Source organism: Macrobrachium rosenbergii, chromosome 22 (genome assembly GCF_040412425.1).
Source record: "Macrobrachium rosenbergii isolate ZJJX-2024 chromosome 22, ASM4041242v1, whole genome shotgun sequence".
Classification (NCBI taxonomy): Eukaryota; Metazoa; Arthropoda; class Malacostraca; order Decapoda; family Palaemonidae; genus Macrobrachium; species Macrobrachium rosenbergii.
Window position 1 is genome coordinate 47,240,529 of NC_089762.1, and position 20,896 is coordinate 47,261,424.

Here is a 20,896-nt window from a genome sequence, read left to right on the forward strand (position 1 = left end):
CACTTTAAAAATCCCTTGTCTAGGAAAAATAGCATTTATGAGTCTACTAGAAAAAGCTTTCTCTTTTCTTTATCTTTCTTAGAGAGAGAGAGAGAGAGAGAGAGAGAGAGAGAGAGAGAGAGAGAGAGAGAGAGAGAGAGAGAGAGAGAGCTAAGTATACCTCATTTTAACCAGACCACTGAGCTGATTAACAGCTCTCCTAGGGCTGGCCCGGAGTATGAGATTTATTTTACGTGGCTAAAAACCAATTGGTTGCCTAGCAACGGGACCTACAGCTTATTGTGGAATCCGAACCACGTTATAACGAGAAATGAATTTCTATCACCAGAAGTAAATTTCCCTAATTCTTCACTGGCCGGTCGGAGAATCGAACGCGGGCCCAGCAGGGTGCTAGCCGAGAACGATACCAACTGAGAGAGAGAGAGAGAGAGAGAGAGAGAGAGAGAGAGAGAGAGAGAGAGAGAGAGAGAGTCTCATGGGAGCCTTACCACCGGTATATATGACTAGGACAAACCTAAAGCTGGATAAAGGAAAGAAACATTCTCTAAACTTGGCAGTAGGATAGATAGACAGATAGATAGATAGATAGATAGATAGACGTATGTATATACAAATTCCCACTGAGTATATAGGGTGAAAGTGGTGTAATAACACCTACAGTATTGTTGATAGAATAAGAGGTTCCATCACACAGCTCATTATAATGTATTGCACGGGGTTCAATCTACATCTAATTTCAAGCGAATGAAGTTCAGAGAAGCCTGGAGACCATTAATACTGCTAACTTTGTTCTTTAATCATCTTGCGAATTATTGCCCTCCGACAAACACTCACACATCAGAGACCTAAAATAACTCTCCCTTGTCATAAATATCAATATTTCATTTAAACTGGCCACTGTTTAAAAAAAAATCAACAATATTGATCACCGACGCAAATATAATTGCAGCCTATAAGATGACCCGTCCATGTAATTCGACCAATGGTTTTTATAACGGCACACAATGTGAAATTAAAAGGACTGTCGTTGCAAATAAAAAAAATAATTGTAATTCTTGGCGTAAGGAGTTTTAATTCGACAGAAAATAATTTAGGACGAGTGTGTGTGTGTATGCAAGGGAGTGTTTCTGTGTATGGACGCTGCAACAAAGCCAGAATAACGATTTGATCTGCTCGATTACAGAGGAGGGATTCAGCTGTCAATACGTTCATAAATGATACAGTTTGCCTGAATTTCGTACGCTTTTACAATGCTATATAGTGCCAGCTCTTTCTATCTTTTTTCACGGTTACACTTATATGCATATAAACACATATATACGTAGTTACACATAACCAAACACACACATATATATATATATATATATATATATATATATATATATATATATATATATATATATATATATATATATATATATATATATATATATATATATATATATATATATATATATAATATAATATATATAGAGAGAGAGAGAGAGAGAGAGAGAGAGAGAGAGAGAGAGAGAGAGAGAGAGAGAGAGAGAGAATCTACATTTTCATTTGCATTCTAGAAATACATTTGACCCTAAACATGATGCAAGAAACCTCTGTGATTTTCCCCCGCTCTAAATTTCATACTAAGCAATAATAATGAAAATACATTTAAAATGGCAAAGACAAACTCACGCACAATAATAGACACACACACATACATACAGAGAAATGCTAGTCAAGTAAGATTCGATAAGGAATAATTCTCTTAAAAGGTAGTTAAAACAAACGCTCACCCACAATCTCAGTTCACTTAACCTGAAGCAATCTGTTCTTTCGAAACCTTACAAAAAAAAGTAATGTTTTCGACGTATTCAATTAGTTTCCATTAGCTGCGACAGGAACTAACTAACGGTTGAAACAATTCTGTTTCTCGTGAATTTCCTCTTCACTGTTTATATGATATTCTTTGCGGCGAGGGAACAGCCTTCTACCAGCTGGTTCTCCGATGTGCAGGCGAGTCGAAATGGGCAATACTTTCCCCCACTCAATTTTAGTTGAATTCGGAAAACGCCGACTTTATGACAGGATGTGGCGTGTTCAGGAGGACGAGCGACCGCACGTATTTGTGATTTGTTTTTGTAATTTTATTTCAGGATCGGCTGACATATGTTTGATAGATAATATATTAGATTATATATATATATATATATATATATATATATATATATATATATATATATATATATATATATATATATATATATATATATTGACATATGTTGGTTATTAACACAAACGATAAAATATAATTGTAACATATGAAACTAAGTTTCAAACCTAATGCTTACCACTTCGTTAAAGTTAAACACCTAATTATTTTCCTCCCTTTCTATTGTTTCCATTAAATAATAATAATAATAATAATAATAATAATAATAATAATAATAATAATAATAATAATAATAATAATAATAATAATAATAATAATAATAATAATAATAATAATAATAATAATAATAATAATAATAATCTATATACGTAGGCAGCTCACATAAATACTTACAACTCGAAAAAGGCACTACGGTAAAGGAATTCTGCAAGGTGACAGTTTGACCTTGAAAAACCAGTTATATTTGGTTTCGTGAAAAAAACTATGACCTCATTTTCATCCTTAATAACGAAAACTACCGCTGTTCCTATAGACAAAAGCTAGTAATGCAAACTATCCGAAATGTCTTCTTTATTTTTCGCCACCGAAATAACATATAAGACAGTATGATATGTGTGTTTGCGCACGCATGAAAAGGTTGATGGTGATTGACAGCTGGAAAATGGACGGTCCATGAATTTCTATGTTTTTTAGTACCCAACGACTGACAAGATACAACAGAAAAAAGCACACACATGGAAACACTGAATTTTTCAACACGCACACCATCTAGTATGAGCTATTCATACGTTTTTTTTTTTTTATTTTACGTTTTATCATTGAACTCAGGATACTTTCTATATAAGGAAAATAAAACTACTACCATATACCGGTATATAAAAGCGGTATGACTTTCGTGATGTTCATTACCATATGTTTGTTGTAGAATTTATTTGTTTTGGACAGCCTTTCCTTTCTGCCTATGTGTCAATAAAAAAAATACACAGATATACACACTGAATAAACAACACTTCGAAATCCAAGCCTCGAAAATATTATTGTCACTTCGGTTAAGAGTGGCTATACAGGAAATCAAATTTTTCACACAAATGCCGCGTTGTGAAGCGACCAGCACTGATATTCGATTTTAAAAGGAAACGGCATTGTAATCTGATACAATTCATCCCTTAAAAAATAGTAACCGCCTGCATTCAATATATAGCACCTCCTTATCTTATTTTAATGAACGATTTCTATATAAAAAAATTAAATATCAAGATATAATAATTAATAAGAAATATCATACATTGAAATAAAAATTTTACGTGTGGTAAATCTAGTTCAACTTCAAATTGCATAGAACAAAAGTTAATGAAATATGGGTAGCAAATACCGTAGACTTAATTGTAATAATCTGATTCCTCGAATCGGGGACACGCTGCTTCCAGTAGTTTCTGATTAAGACTGTGTTTATTCAAAGAAGCCTTTCAGTTCTTTATGTATTCACAGTTCCTTAATATAGGCAACTACTGTATAACAGTTAACACTACTATGGCCAGCCATTACCAAATGGAACTAATAATGCAATTTGATTAAGAAAAATGAATATGTAAGCTAATAAACGTATTAAGGAAAGTAGTTTGCAATCATTCGACTCACAATATAAACCTTGTACAGTGAACATTATTGGCATTATAAAACGCAGGTGGATATTGGATTTTAAGAGGTAAATTGCATTAGCGTTTTGATCAAATGTAATGTACCAGCTGGAAGGCAATTACGACTGAAAGATAATGCGACTGCCCTTCGGAACTCAATGACAAACATAACTGGATTTAAATCGTTGACAGAGATTTGTTGCCTTTAATTTTTGACAGAGGACAAATCTCTGGCATTCTATACTTTATGATTAACTGTTTACAGACAGTCGAATATATAATTAAAATAAAATCATCAACACTGCGCAAAAATTAAAAACGAAATTCGCTAGGAAACTAATGGGTGTTGATTATGCATTACGATGAAAATTCTCATAATGGTGTGTAGAAAAACATGCAGCCAAGACTAAATAACAGCTGTATCTATATGGCTATGTGTACGGAAAAAAATATATGCCTTAAATTTTAGTCCCATAAAATCTAAGTCAGAATTACAGAGAAAGTATTGTCAGAAATACAAAGAAAGTATTGTTATAATCACCATGGGGTGAGGATCTCAATGATATATACTTTCTAATTCAATTTTGACTTCTTGCATTAGTCTGGAGATAATAATAATAATAATAATAATAATAATAATAATAATAATAATAATAATAATAATAATAATAATAATAATAATAATAATAATAATAATAATAATAATAATAATAATAATAATAATTTCAACAGTCTCAAAGACCTCATAACTTCTCGAAGGAACACATGCCTTACTAGGTATGATTCGAACTCACACGTTAGGTTACAGCGAGGTTTTCGTGACCAACATTGAAAATAGATAAGGTAAGAGGTTTGAGCGCATTGATATTAACAATAATAGCCTCAAAATCCACTACTTTTGATCTCAACAATTACCCAAACAGTCAATCAAGAATGTTACTAAAGAATGAAATCAATATATGTATTAATGCCCTGCTGATTGAAAAACCTTGTTTTATACGAAGCAATATCAGCGTATGACTAAACTATATTTTAATGCAGCTGTGCTCTCGTGACTGAAGTGAAAATAAATATGCAATATTGTACGGAAAAAAAAAAATATTCGTGTTTGAAAACCAATCTAAAAGTTTTTTATCATATTTAAGAACTAATACTTCTGTTTTTTTTTATTTTACTTAAAAATACACAAAAACTGCCAAGCAGAGAGGAAGGTAAGGGTTTTTAGATCAATCAAAAGATGAGATATTACGACATTGAATGAGGATACTAGCTGGAAAAGCCTTTCTCAAATGAAGCAACATTATTAATGTTTCTATCATCAGTATGGGATTTCATTTCTGATTAACGCACACAGAAATTGTATGTATGCGTGTGTGTGTTGTGTTTGTGTATATATATATATATATATATATATATATATATATATATATATATATATATATATATATATATATATATATATATATATATATATATATATATATATATATATATATATATACATATATATATATATATATATATATATATATATAAATATATATATATATATAGATAGATATAGAGAGAGAGAGAGAGAGAGAGAGAGAGAGAGAGAGAGAGAGAGAGAGAGAGAGAGTTCAGGTCTGTGGGTGATTAATCATTAATTGACGTGACCAAAGCCTACCGTTAAATAATTACCCAATTTGACTGACAAATCATTACATAATCCATGAAACAGTTTAATCTATATGAACATTTAAATGATCTAATATTCACAGTATGGGGCCTTTTTAGATTAATTGTCCAAGAAATGATGCATTATGAATATAAGGCTTAAGATCACATAATTATTCAGGTACAGGCACACAATAATGTTTGGAAATACAATTATATGCCATTAATCTTAAAAAGCAATAAATAAGCTAATGACTTCACTTTGCTAGGTCACTTCTCGAAGACATTTTCGAATTTTAACATAGGAGGTTCTTTCAATACTACACAGTAATGCAAAAAATACTGATGATTTTTTTAATACTTATACAGACGGAATTACTACTACGTCTTATTGTTGATTTTCTAGAATTTCAAATACAATTTCCTCATATGCCAAAAACATACATTCCAAACAACATCTAGGAGCCCCAATCTAATGAAATGCTGAGTAATGTACAAGGGTATCTTTAACATTTAAAACCAGCTTTAACATAAAAGTCAACCACTTCAGGGAATGCCACCATGAATAAAAATACTAAAACATCGTTTCCTGAAATTCAGGTTACCCTCACGGTAGTTCCATACTGTTCTTCTGATCAAGAATTTCCTATTTTTGCTGTACTGTGTAAAGACTCCTTCATGTACTTACCCAACAACGTGCTGTTGGTGATAATCTGGAATATCCTTCCCGGATCCATATCCCACCATGAAACAAGGACTCAAGGACTCAATGGATCCTATATTTGAAAAACTCACTTTCCTACTTTTATATGTATTCACAATTTCAGTTTGTCAGTACTCATAATTGCAGGGTCTCTTAATGCACATGTATTCACTAGAAGTTCACCTAAGCTTAGTTATAAGTGGTAAGTAAATATGGGTCACTGGGACTTCTTGACAAAAAATACTTAGGCAAATGTTGACTTTTCAAATAAATGTATTTTTCGGAACATCCCCGAATAAATCAACCTTGAAAAATCAGTATTGAAAATTAACGAAACCAAATTTGAAATAAAATCTTGACATATCTAAGCCATGACCCTGAAATCGTGACGTATGAAATAAATGACAAAGGAAGATAAACACTAACTTAAAACAAAATGTGTTCTTGTTGACAGAAAAAAATATAAAAGTCACTGAACAGTCTATAGGTACCAAGGATTAAATATCATCAAAGGCTAGACGATGAAAATAAAAAAAATAGAATTAAAGATTCATTTAAAAGTCATGAAAAATAAAGAGGATACGAAGTGGAGTGGGAAAGAAATTAACAGAGAAAGAAAATGCTACCTTACTCGGCCTGACGTTTGGTTACCTTACCTACAAGGTAGCCAAGACACAAAACGCACAGTTAAACAACAAAACATTGTGTTTACAATACCAGCCTAAAATTGCAGGTGTTCACCTGAAGTTATAATGAGTATGCACACTTGACGTTAACTCTCTTGTCATTTACATATACAATCACATTCACACACACACACATATACATACACACATATATATATATATATATATATATATATATATATATATATATATATATATATATATATATATATATATATATATATGTGTGTATATATGTGTGAATGTGTGTGTGTGTGTGCACGCGTATCTTTATGAAATAATAATCTTAGTCACAGTTGTTAGCTGTTGGAATTGTTGAACTCAAAAAATCATTTACGTAAATCCTACTGAACTACATTTTTACGGTTTTCTGATTTTACTGGTATTAGCGGTCAAGAAAATTCGGAAAAAAAACAGTTTTTAACAAACTATCCCATTTTTATCGAATGCAGATTTTGTATGAATAAATTATTTTACATATGCAGGTTCTCACTTCATTTACATTAAATGTTTAATAGTGAAAACATACTGTCCATTAACGCATTGTCGATCATGATTAAAAAGCTGATTTCATTTTACTTTTACTTTTATTAAACGTAATCACAAGGCAAAATGAATGATCTACATTAAAGAAAATATCGAAAAATGCTGATAAAATCTTTATAAAATTAATGTAGAAGTGTGTGTGTCTGTGAGAGAGAGAGAGAGAGAGAGAGAGAGAGAGAGAGAGAGAGAGAGAGAGAGAGAGAGAGAGATTAATCAGAAGGCAAAATGAATGATCGCATTCAAGAAAATATCTAAAACTACTGATAAAATCTTTATAAAACTAACGTAGAAGAGAGAGAGAGAGAGAGAGAGAGAGAGAGAGAGAGAGAGAGAGAGAGAGAGAGAGAGAGAAGCCCACTCAAAGATCCCAGATGCGGTCTGGGAAAAGTTCACATCAAACTTTGAAAAGTGAATTTCCATGTCACTCAGAGAACAACTTCAAACGCAAATAATTGGCGAGCAAAAGTATACAAGATTATTTCAGCACTCGGAAAAGAAATTAATTTAAAATAATTTTTATTGTTTTAAAGTATATTCAAATATCAGCTAAGTTACTCAAAGGTATGTACATGCTTAATAAAATATATACGAGTGTCACACTTAAATGAGAAAAGTTTACAAATCATAATTAAAATCATAAATCATAATTTCGAGTCACTAAATTATATAAAACTTCAGAAAGCTTTGCTTTTGTAATGCATGAATATGAAACAACATACCGAGTGCCTTCAATTTTCACGGAAGAACAACTGTGACATCTAATAGATTCTAAAGTATAAGAAACGTGAAAACACAAATGAAAAACACAAGAACAAATCATTGCATAACTTTTGCGAGGACAAGACACGTAAACGAAAGGAGGACTAAAATAAGAGAAAGGAGGTGAAAAGGCCACTTTTGAATAATTCAACCTCTTTACAAAATGCAACGGAACTTCATCGAACTTGTGGTGGCGAGCGAGCGAGCGAGCGAACGGCGCGCGTGATCACACGAGACCGAGAGAGCTACAGCAATACGGATGCGACTTGCTCGGCTGCTTGGCCAGGACTGACGACCACCACTGACTTTGGGCCCAAAGTGTCTTACGCGCTTTCCCATACTTCGCCCCGAGTTAATGGGTTAAGGCAATTCGACCTTTTATCAACTCCGTTTGGTGATGGGTGTTTGCGTATGGGTGCGTGCGCCCTCGCATACAAGTTATCACGCGATTTTATCCCTTTCTGGAAGGTATTACCATACGAAAACTACACAGACAGAATCACACATATATATGTAGATTTATATAACTTATAACTCAAGATAACGAGACCAGGATTCAAGGAAAGGGCAGCAGAATTAGACTGGAAAGATACAGTCCCATAACGACCAATATTTCATTTGTTACAACAGTGATTTTATTCCGTTTTCTAAAAGAGAGATTTCTCACCACCGATCACCCAAAGTACAACGGTGTAGCTTGTTAAAATTTATCGCCTATGGCTGTTAGATTAGTTTCTTAAATTCATGGAGCCTAGTCATGCATTCAGGTAATGTAATAAATATGCTAGAGGTGTCATGAAGATATCTGGCAGCCTATGAAAATAATTTAAGGATTAGTTGACCGCTCGGAAAGCATATTTCCCTAACTAATTGCAAAGGTGTTTTATAGCCCCATCAAAGCACGGTAAATGGCACACACACATATATACAATATATATGCATATACATATGTGCATATATGTATGTGTATATATATATATAATTTTATTCATGGTATCACTTCTCACTTGCACTTGGCTCCGAATATTCTTCTTAAAACTTAACACTTGTAAAAAGACGACATTTGTGAAAGAACAGATAAACTTTCTCTCTCTCTCTCTCTCTCTCTCTCTCTCTCTCTCTCTCTCTCTCTCTCTCTCTTTATATATATATATATATATATATATATATATATATATATATATATATATATATATATATATATATATATATATATATATATATATATATATATATATATATATATATATATATATATACACACACATATATATATATATATATATATATATATATATATATATATATATATATATATATATATATATATATATATATGCGTATATATATAATGTATACATATAAGTGCATATATATACATACATATGCATCACTGGGTCAAACAGACGCCAAACCTCATGACGATACTAAATCAACCATACTCCACCCAACGTTAAGGAAAAAGCCCCCCTATGCTAACACGCAAACCAATCCTCGCCGACCCTCTGTCCATTCTGTCTCCTGCCTGTCTCTCGCGAAAGGCAAAAAACGCACCCGAAAGAGGTTCCGTTCGGCCTTTCAGTGGCAACGGAGCCAAGCCATGAATAATCGAAGTGTAATACGGTTGAATACAAGCGTCAGTTACACGCGAGTCCCAATCCTTTTGAAAGATGGAATCCAGAATTTGTGTCAGACTATTCCCCAGAGGAGAGAACTTCCGTCCGGTCGCTCTGAATATTTCACAAACGCGGCGTTCCTTCTCCCTCTTGGGTTGTACTATAAAAAGATAAAATAAAAAGTCGACGAATGAATGATTCATGGGCGTCCCGAATCCTACTGTAAAAGAAGTTGGGGAGAGGAAAGTGTGCTGGAAATGGTTTTTAAGGTTTGATGAATAAAAATAAAAGAATGATTGGTTGCTTTCGTCATTCTACAACCTCTTGAAAAATGATAACAGTGAATAAGCAGTAAATTGAGGGATATTTCAGTAAAACGTAAAAATGCTAATAGTAAATCAAACATACTATAAAGTAAGAGAAATACTTATAACAGTTTTTGATGTCAGTAAAGTAAATTATTTCTCTATGACTTAAATGAATGACTTAAAATATGTTTATTCATTATTGTACGCTATATTAGCCATAGGTACAAGACCTCTCTAAAATATGACATGGAAATGAATATTCATCCATAGAGAAATCAAACTCTGATTTATGTTCTCTCAGCAACTTTGGGAGAACAGACTGCACACACACACATAAATAACGTACAAACATCATACATACACACATGCTTACGCACACACATACACACACAAACACACAAAAACTTCCTGGTAATCATCACCCTCCGGCCTTCCCACTTCATTTCATGGTCTAACCTGGCATTTAAAAAATAGGTAGTCATCATTAACTACTTAACCTCCTCCAGTCCTTTAATCTCAGCCGAGGCCAAGACTTGCTAGAACTGCCAATTAAAATTTCTTTCGAAAAACAATTAGGACAAATAAATTCTAAAATTACCGGGTGGTCTGGAAAGACGAAAATGGCGCGTAATTATTCTGCGTTCCCTAACCATCCGTCATCATCATCGTCTTGGCTAAAGAAATCGAATACAGGAGGGGGAAGAATAAGAAGGAAACATAAAAGAAAAACATAAAAAAAAAACGAGCACATATGTCAATCTGTGATGTATTTTTGTAGTTTTCTGTAAAAGAAAACTATTGTGCCAGATGTGTCTGTCCGTCCGCACTTTAATCTGTCCGCCCTCAAAGCTCAAAAACTACGGAGTCTAGAAGGCAGAAAATTGGTGTGTTGATCATCCACCCTCCAGTCATGTAACACACCAAACTGCAGCCCTCTAGCCTCAGTAGTTTTGATCTTATTTAAGGTTAAAGTTAGCCATAATCGTGCAACTGGCAGCTATATAGGATAGGCCACCACCGGGCCGTGGTTAGTTTCATGGGCCGCGGCTCATACAGCCATTATACCGAGACCACCGAAAGACAGATCTATTTTCGGTGGTCTTGATTATACGCCGTAGCGGCTGTACAGAAAACTCCATTGCGCCGAAGAAACGTCGGCGCATTTTTTACTTGTCCAATTGCTTATTCTCTCTTCTTCCTCAAATCCCTGGGATTTCGTGAGATTAAATCGGTGGAGTTGCAACACCTATCCTGCTGTACACTGTGGATTAATTTGGCTTATATTAATCAAATAGTTAGCAGATAACAAAAACGCCACGATTCGAATTTTAATATGACAATAACATACGTGTCTTATTCATCATCAAATACCTTTGCGTTCGCCAAAAGAAAACAGGAAATATTTAAACAAACATTCAATATATTCTAAAGTTAGCATTTTTCAGAAAAAAAAAAATAGCCAAGAATAAATCCCAGTTTTGAGACCAATCGCATGTAAATTTTTATGCACAACCCTTTCAAGGCAATTATCGAGTTGAAAGCTTTCACGTAAGTGAACCATCTGGCTTAAGAAACAGCTCAACTGAGAGGAAAATATTAAAACCATTTAATTCTTATTTAAATCTCCAACGTGTACAGAAAGACCGGTGTAAGGGAGGAGCGATCTGGAAAATCAGAAAAACTGATCAAACCAATCTCTGCAATTTCTACAAAAGGGAGTTGATTGAATCTGGGAGATAATGTCACAGCTTTCCTGAGCTAAGCTTTACACTTGAATATAATTTGGCCCAACAGTTATGTTTTTTTTTTAATACACTATACTGAGTGAGGTAAGAAACGATGTAACTTCGATGGCCGTACTTACTGAATTATATCTGTACACCATAATGTTTTAACCCAGTGCCCGTTTGCAAAGTAAAACAACTGAATTCAAAACGTAACACTAGTCTTTTCTTCATTTGGGTGTGTGTGTGTGTGTGTGTGTGTGTGTGTGTGTGTGTGTGTGTGTGTGAACTTATTAAAAACTAGAAAAAAAATCCCCTTCGGGTAACATATATGATAATATATTATTTCCGAAGTAGAGCGAATTAGATATTAAGGGACGTCTGTAGCTTAATGATGAATCATGGTGATGTGATAAAAATCCATTCATATATATATATATATATATATATATATATATATATATATATATATATATATATATATATATATATATATATATATATATATGTATGTGTGTGTGTGTGTGTGTGTGTGTGTGTGTGTGTGTGTGTATAAATGCAGACTGAGACAGAAGTAGACAAAAACTTTGGATTAAACCGGAAGAAAAAATTATTCCAGATACTGATGAAACTATCTTGTATATCTTTCATACTAAAAATATCATTACCATTCAGTAGAAAAGGTCGAACTACCTCCATTCGTCAACTGAAATGTTTAGTAAGCAAACCTGAGTTGTTTGGGGGGGGGAGGAATGGGGGAGGGCCATGGACATAGGTAGTGGGCGCCCTATTTAAAAACGGGATACAAAAAAATTCTCTAAAATCCTAACTTCAAACTGAACGCTTTAAATGTAGTGTAATTCCCACAAAAATAAAGATGTGTACTTGCATAAATCACATATTACTTCATAAAATTAAATATTATACATTTACATAGAAATCTAAAAGTGAAATATAGCAAAAGATTTATCTGATATCATTTATGTATGAACGAACGTTGAATAGCGGGAAAAAATCAGGTAGGGTTCAGAATTTTAGCAAATCTTACTATTTAGTCGTCTGGCGTGTTAAAAATTCTCATGCACATTTATAAATGTAAAAGCTGTTCTGAAAGAGGTTAGGATATAAAATGACACCCCGTCACAAAAATAAAAACCTGTTTCTGAAGCTTCAAAGAAAATTCAAACTGCTTTTTATTCTTCAAAACATTCACATAAAAAGGTCTCAAACTAAAGATAAATTACTGAAAAATAAGCAGAGAGACAAAATTCATTTTAAATATTTGAAAATTTTAGAGCTTACGATTGATTGTGATTTCAATATAAATTTATAGAAAAAAATAAAGTATATATCTCCTGACCCTTCAATATGAAACAGTAAAAATAATTACTGGAATAATAGGTCCACATCAATTCACAAAATACATAACACATATGTATGTATGTATGTATGTATGTATGTATGTATGTATGTATGTATGCATGTATGTATGTATGTATGTATGTATATATATATGTGTGTGTATGTGTATGCATATATATACATACACACATATATACACATATATATATATATATTATATAAATAAATAAATATATATATATATATATATATATATATATATATATATATATAAATTTCTGACTCACAACAAGACAGCTGCCAACCAAGCCACACAAGTCATAAAAGAAGTTGGAACCTAAGTACTGCTGCACCTAAAGCTTTACCTGGGCAGGCTAGCTTCCAGACTCAGCAGTGACCCAATCAACAGAAATTTATTTCTGTTACACACGTGATTGTGTGTTAATTATTCCTATATATATACATATACGTAAATATGTAAATATATTATGTAAACTCATTTCCAAGCACTAAAGTCATTTCAGTTCCTTCACATATCACATATGTGGCAACACTGCCCAACAGAGTGAAAGATGACAGCGGCGAAAAATAGTCGGGCAATTTCACAAAAATATATGACCCAATAAATTCGCTAAAAAATACCCATTTACACGGATTAAATTCCATGCCATTAACCCAGCATCAACGTCAAAGCAATAATGGCTGTCAGCCAGAATATAAAAATGTCTGTTGATTTCTCAAAACATTATATATCACACGGGCGAAAATGGCCGTTTTTCATAAGAGAAATTAAAACTGCTGTTATGATACTAATACTTTTTTTTTTCTGGAAAGAAAACTATTTTGCCGGCTTTGTCCGTCCATCCGCACTTTTTTCTGTCGGCACTTTTTCTGTCCGCCCTCAGATCTTAAAAACTTCTGAGGCTAGAGGGCTGCAAATTGTTATGTTGATCATCCACCCTCTAATCATCAAGCAAACCAAATTGCAGCCCTCTAGCCTCAGTAGTTTTGACTTTATTCAAGGTTAAAGTTAGCCATAATCGTGCTTCTGGCGACGAAATAGGATAGGCCACCTGGCCGTGGTTACAGTTTCATGGGCCCAAGCTCATACAGCATCATACCGAGACCACCAAAAGATAGACCGATTATACGCGTAGCGGCTGTACAGAAAACTCGATTGCGCCGAATAAACTTCGGGGCATTTTTGTACTTATTTAATTTTCAACGATGCACTTCAGAAAACAGCTCTATATAAAGAGTGGAATGAAGATTAAAATTCCTTTGTTGAAGATTGAAATAATTATTTCTTATCAGGGAATCAGGGAATTATTTAAGTATAATATAAAAGAAATCTCTGGAATTCGACATCACGATTGTGGAGTGCTGTAAAAATTAAGTGTTCTTATTTCTATTTTGAATCTTTATATAAAATGGGGATCAGGTTATGCTTATGAAGATACAGCATTATACAGCAGGATAATTACTTGTTTCGAATTGAATTGAATATAGAATTTAAGCCAAAGAACAAGCGCTGGGATCTATGAGGTCATTCAGCGCTGAAAGAAAAACTGACAGTTAAAGGTTTGAAAGGCGTAGCAGGAGGAAAACCTCGCAAATTCACTTTGAAACAATTGTTAGAGAGGGTGGAAAGTCAGATGGAAGGAAGAGAATATGAACGGAGGCACAGTAAAAAGAATGAAAGAGGTTGCAGCTAGGGGCCGAAGGGACGCTGCAAAGACTCTTCAGTAATGCCCACCGTGTACCACGTGAGGTGCACTGACGGCACTACCCGCCTGCGGGGAATTACTTGTTCCGAATTCAAACAACTGCAAAATCGTTCATATTTAATGACAGAAATTTCGTTTTTGTTTTGTTTAAAAAAAAAATAAGGAGTATTAGAGGCATAAATGGAATCTTTAAGCAAAAAGCAAACTTTATGGAAAAACAGAAAACGGACGGGGAAAGACGGAAAAGATGTAAAAATTACAAAAATAAAATATGCAAATAGATATAAATTGCGGCAGAAAAAAGTTGAACAGCCTTCCTTAAATTTTACGATCATAAAAATATTCAGTCAGAGTTTATTTTGCACAGCAAGCCTTTCTTTTTTTTTCCTTTCATATTTTAAAATTTCACGGCATTCAGCTTTTACTTTATTCTTCACTGAGAAGGAGAGAAGATGGCTACTACTGACTGACTGATTATTCTCTACTTGGCATCGCAAACATGGCTATCCAATCGACCTCGGTCACTGAAGGAAAGTTTCAGTTCAAAGATTAATGAATACCAACCTGTTAACTGTATGCTACTGAAACTGATAATTCAGGAATACCAAAGAAAGCAAGAGAATTCAAGGTCCGTGCAGTGATTAAATAATTAATAACAATTGTATTACAAGAAGTAAATGATTAGGTAAAAGCAAACTGGAAGAATGGAAGGATGGAAGAGGAGCATCAATCAAAATGTGCAAATTGGCACAGGAAAACGAAGGAAACTGAATGACCAGTAACTGGGGAGATGGACCTTTAAAATTGAATTTTTAGGAAAACACCAATCGGATATCTCTCTCCGTTTCTCTTCCTCTCCTCTCTGTCTGTCTATCTGTCTGTCTGTCTGTCAAATCATCAAAAGGACCCGAAGACCACACTGAATAGAGAGTTATGGGCGCCAATCGCTCCAATGGCGAGTATCCCCGCGATAAGCGAACTCATAAATCGTGCGAAGGGCGTGATGCAGGGTTCCCCAAAGCGCTGTCCTTTGCGCAGTAATTGATGCGCCGGGACCAGCCGAACTCCTTTTTGATTTGGCCGAAGCCATTTCACAGTTTTATGGCTTCGTTATCTCCAACGATGATGATGCTGATGCACGATGACGTGGGTCTGCTACACCTCTACCAAAGCAGCGGAGCTAAATGGTCCCTCGTTCGTTGCAACACGGGGGAGAAATGTAACGATCTAGAGGACGTGTGATTTTTTTTTTTATTTTCGGGATTTTTTTTTCTTTTATTCTTTGTTTGTGGTATATTTTAGAGAACTACCTATTACCTATACCTATATCGTTCTAAGGCAGCAGAGCTAAATGGTCCCTCGTTCGTTGCAACACGGGGAGAAATGTAACGATCTAGAGGATGTGTGATTTTTTTATTTTCCTTTTTATTCTTTGTTTGTGGTATATTTTAGAGAACTACCTATTACCTATACCTATACCGTTCCAAAGCAGCGGAGCTAAATGGTCCCTCGTTCGTTGCAACACGGGGGAGAAATGTAACGATCTAGGGGACATGTGAATTTATTATTTTCGTTTTTTTTTTTTTTGTGGTATATTTTAGAGATTAAAATCTTAATGTTACCGATGCACGTGGGCCTACCTATACCTATACCTATACCTATACCTATACCCTTCCAAAGCAGCCGAGTTAAATGGTCCCTCGTGCGTTGCAACATGGGCAAGAAATGTAACGATCTAGAGGACAAGTTATTTTTTTTTTACTTTCTCTTTTTTTCCTGTTCGTGGTATATTTTAGTGAACAAAACTTTCACATCAACATACGATTTTTTTGTTCACTATTTTTTTTTAATTTCTTGTGGTATATTTTAGAGATTAAAAATCTCACATCAAAATCCAAAATCAAACTGGAATAAGGAGACTTTCTACATTGAATTTTATGGGAGACAACTAGACTTCTATAATGACAACACAACACCCTAATTTTTTACCTGTTACAAAATCAAATTCTCATCTGTTCAAACGAATTGGAAAATTCATAGTACGAAAGACAGAAATCCATTTCAACAGATGCAATATCTAATTCGAAATGATTCGCGCAAAAGAGAGAGAGAGAGAGAGAGAGAGAGAGAGAGAGAGAGAGAGAGAGAGAGAGAGAGGAGAAATGGAAATTAAAATATTGGTTCCAGCGCACCGGTGTTCAAATATATGATATATATTCGTCATGGGATAAAAATGAAATACTTGCATCGGTTATTGGCACTTATATGAATTTTCAATACTTCAAGTGGTCAATAAAGGGCATAAGGATGGGCCCAATGAATAAATGACTTGATGAAAATGCTGCTGGGGGACGAAATGCAATAAATCCTTGTGTACGACTGCATACAAGGGCGTGTGTGTGTGTGTGTATATATATAAGTGTATGTATATGTTTACATATATACACAGAATATATATATATATATATATATATATATATATATATATATATATATATACTATATATATATATATATATATATATTTATATATATATAAATATATAATATAAAAGATATATATATATATATATATATATATATATATATATATATATATGTGTGTGTGTGTGTATATATATATATTTATATATAATACTGTATATATAGATATATATATACATATATATACATACATACATATATATACATATACAGACATACATATATATGTAATGCTTCTACAGGGCAGAAAATACAAAGAGAAAGGTCAAGGAATGTCTGCATCACAAAGATGCAAACGAAGCGGTACTGTCTGACGAGAACGCAGCCCAGGGTCGAAAGGTCAGCACCTCGAAGACAGGAGAGAAGCTGACAGCTGAACGACACAAGGGGTAGAAAAGGGGTTAGTGAAAGTTTACGAGTGAAAGTTTAAGAGTGAAAGTTTAAGAATGCTTGGGGAAGTAAGTGGCTGTTGACGAGACGTGGAGGGGAATTAAGAGGACGGAGGTCAAAGCGACACCTAAAGTTGATGGGATTTTAAGAGGTAGTTAGTTTGTTTGTACGGGAGAAAAGCTCCAAAGATAGTCGAGAGCTGGTTTAAGTGTTCTAATGTATACCGAGGTAAAGGTGATAGAGACGAATGTACGAATTACGGGACATAACTACCTAAACAAGTAAAAAAAATAGAGGCAAATGAATGAATTACATAACTACTTAATAAATGACATAGACACTTAAATAAGCAAAAAGCGCCTAAGTTTCTTCGTCGCAATCGAGTTTTCTGTACAGCCGCTACATCGCATGATCAAGGCCACCGAAAATAGATCTATCTTTCGGTGGTCTCAATATAATGCTCTATGAGCCGCGGCCCATGAAACTTTAATCACGGCCAGGTGTTGGCCTGGCCTATATCGTTGCCAGAAGCACGATTATGGCTAACTTATAACCTTAAATAAAATAAAAACTACTCAGGCTACAGGGCTGCAATTTGGTATGTTTGATGACTGGTGGGTGGATGCTCAGAATACCAATTTGCAGCCCTCTAGCCTCAGTAGTTTTTAAGATCTGAGGGCGGACAGAAAAAGTGCGGACGGACAGACAAAGCCGACACAATAGCTTTCTTTTACAAGAAACTAAAAAGGTGGGATGGTATACGGTAAGATTTTAATAAAGTAAATCATATGACTGAGGAGCTGATATGAATAGGACATTGTGCATTCAAGCAAGAGACAAAATTTCTGGATCAAGTGCTTGTTGTGACACAGTTACGGAAAAGTTTTGGAGCAAAAGGAAAATACTTTTAAGGCGATATTCACGGTGCTAGATATAGTTTATGATAGAGTTGACATGGGAAATATGGCAATACGTATGATACAGAGATTAAAAGATAAGATTTTCTTGTGACAAATTGTTAAGTTCATATTGTTAGTTTGACTGCTGATGGAAGTTTGCAGAATAATTCACTACAAAAACATTTGGCATGTCAATTTTTTGCCGGTATTTTAAAAATGGCGAACTTAACATTTATTATATCTTTTTTGTGCTAAGATGTATGTTAAGGCCAACATAGAGAGAGAGAGAGAGAGAGAGAGAGAGAGAGAGAGAGAGAGAGAGAGAGAGAGACAGACAGACAGACAGAGAGAGGGAGAGGGAGAGAGAGAGAGAGACAGAGAGAGCGAGCAGAGGGTGGGTACCAGAAATGGGTAATGTTCTGCAAATGCAATTTCAAATCTAGTTGGAAATCAGATCAGTGCATCACATACAGAACAAATGTGACTAACGGGATTATCTCATATGAAATCACACACTCATAACTTTTTCTTTAGCGACAAAAACATGACGGACGCAAAGAAATCATTACAAGTCTTAAATCACCAATTCAGCAAAAAATAAAAATAAAAAATTAAAAAATCCCTCATCAAATTATATCCAGACCATATTAGATTTTCTCATATGTCTCGGGGCTCCTCATGAAAATGCATTTCACTTCTGGAAAGGAGGACATCACGCGGGGCAACGACTTTCTCACGACGCAAGTATATTACATTTTATTACATTTAATTCCTCTCCCTTCCCGCGAACGAACGCATACCCTTGACCGATTCCAATAAAACACAGCGCGGTCGACGGGCATCAAAGACGAATTCAATAAGCGCTAATGCCTCTCGGCCCCGTATTACAAACCGGACGAATATCTGTTGCGACAGGTATAAAACATTTTCCAATAAACGGCTGTGCATTTTCGTAGGCATTCCCCATCCGGTATCGCTGCGATAAAAGACGATATCGTCCAATGATGGCAGGGTTCAAAAGCGCTACCGCGTCAAAAGATGCTATCTCTCAGCTATTCCTGCTCCTATTAAGCGAGTTTTTTTTTTTTTTTTTTGCGGCTGCCAATACGAGTTCAGCATCAGCAGCAGCAGCAACGTTTTCTCTTCGCCACGTTTCCGCAATTCTACGGGATAGCGTTTTCGCTCTGGATGAATTGGAAACGTTTAGGAAAATAATACGACACAATTTTTTTCTAAATATAAAAACGGTGTATATAATATGCGCATAGACACGTGCGCTTATTTCATCTCTCTCTCTCTCTCTCTCTCTCTCTCTCTCTCTCTCTCTCTCTCTCTATATATATATATATATATATATATATATATATATATATATATATATATATATATATATATATATATATATATATATATATATATATATATATATACACATATATATACATATACATGAGGGCAGAGAGCGATTGATGTTGGGATACAACGACATTGGAACGGAAATACAAGTCGCAAGGGTTATCATAAAATGTTAGTATTGTATCATGACACAAAATGATTAGAGCCTGAGGCGTGACAACGAAGACCAGTAATTAGGAAAAATTGTAGCACGTTCAGGCAACAATACACAAGAGTGGACCTTCAACTAATGACATGTTAGGAAATACGAGTGTCTGGAAGTTACAACTGGTTAGATATATATATATATATATATATATATATATATATATATATATATATATATATATATATATATATATATATATATATATATATATATATATATATATATATATATATATATATATATATATATATATATATATATATATATATATATATATACTGTATATATACACACATATACATATATATTTATATATATGCATATATACATATATACACATACATACGCACATATATATAAATATACGCACAAGAAATTCAAAAGAGGTTGAAAACCATTATGAAAGCATTGGGGGAAATTCAGAAATATTCTTCAACCTCATGAATAAAACATGAAATACAAATAACCCAAAAAAATAAATAAATACATAAAAAACAACTCCATACCCTTCGAAAACACTGAATAAATTCATTTATTCATTCATTCAGTAACTGTTCATAAGAAAGACGTAAAAAAAATACCCTTCACTTAAAAAAAAAAGTAAGCAAAACTGAAGTTCGGTCATTTATCGTTACTCGCTCCGGAAGCGTTTGCGTGACCGTCATCAGCCACAACAGGTCTAT

General features: G+C 33.9%; 1 protein-coding gene across 1 annotated transcript in view; it reads right to left on the reverse strand.

Moving 5' to 3' along the window:
• Positions 1–20,896, reverse strand: part of LOC136850841 (putative neural-cadherin 2) — an 812,567-nt gene that overhangs the window by 324,184 nt on the left and 467,487 nt on the right.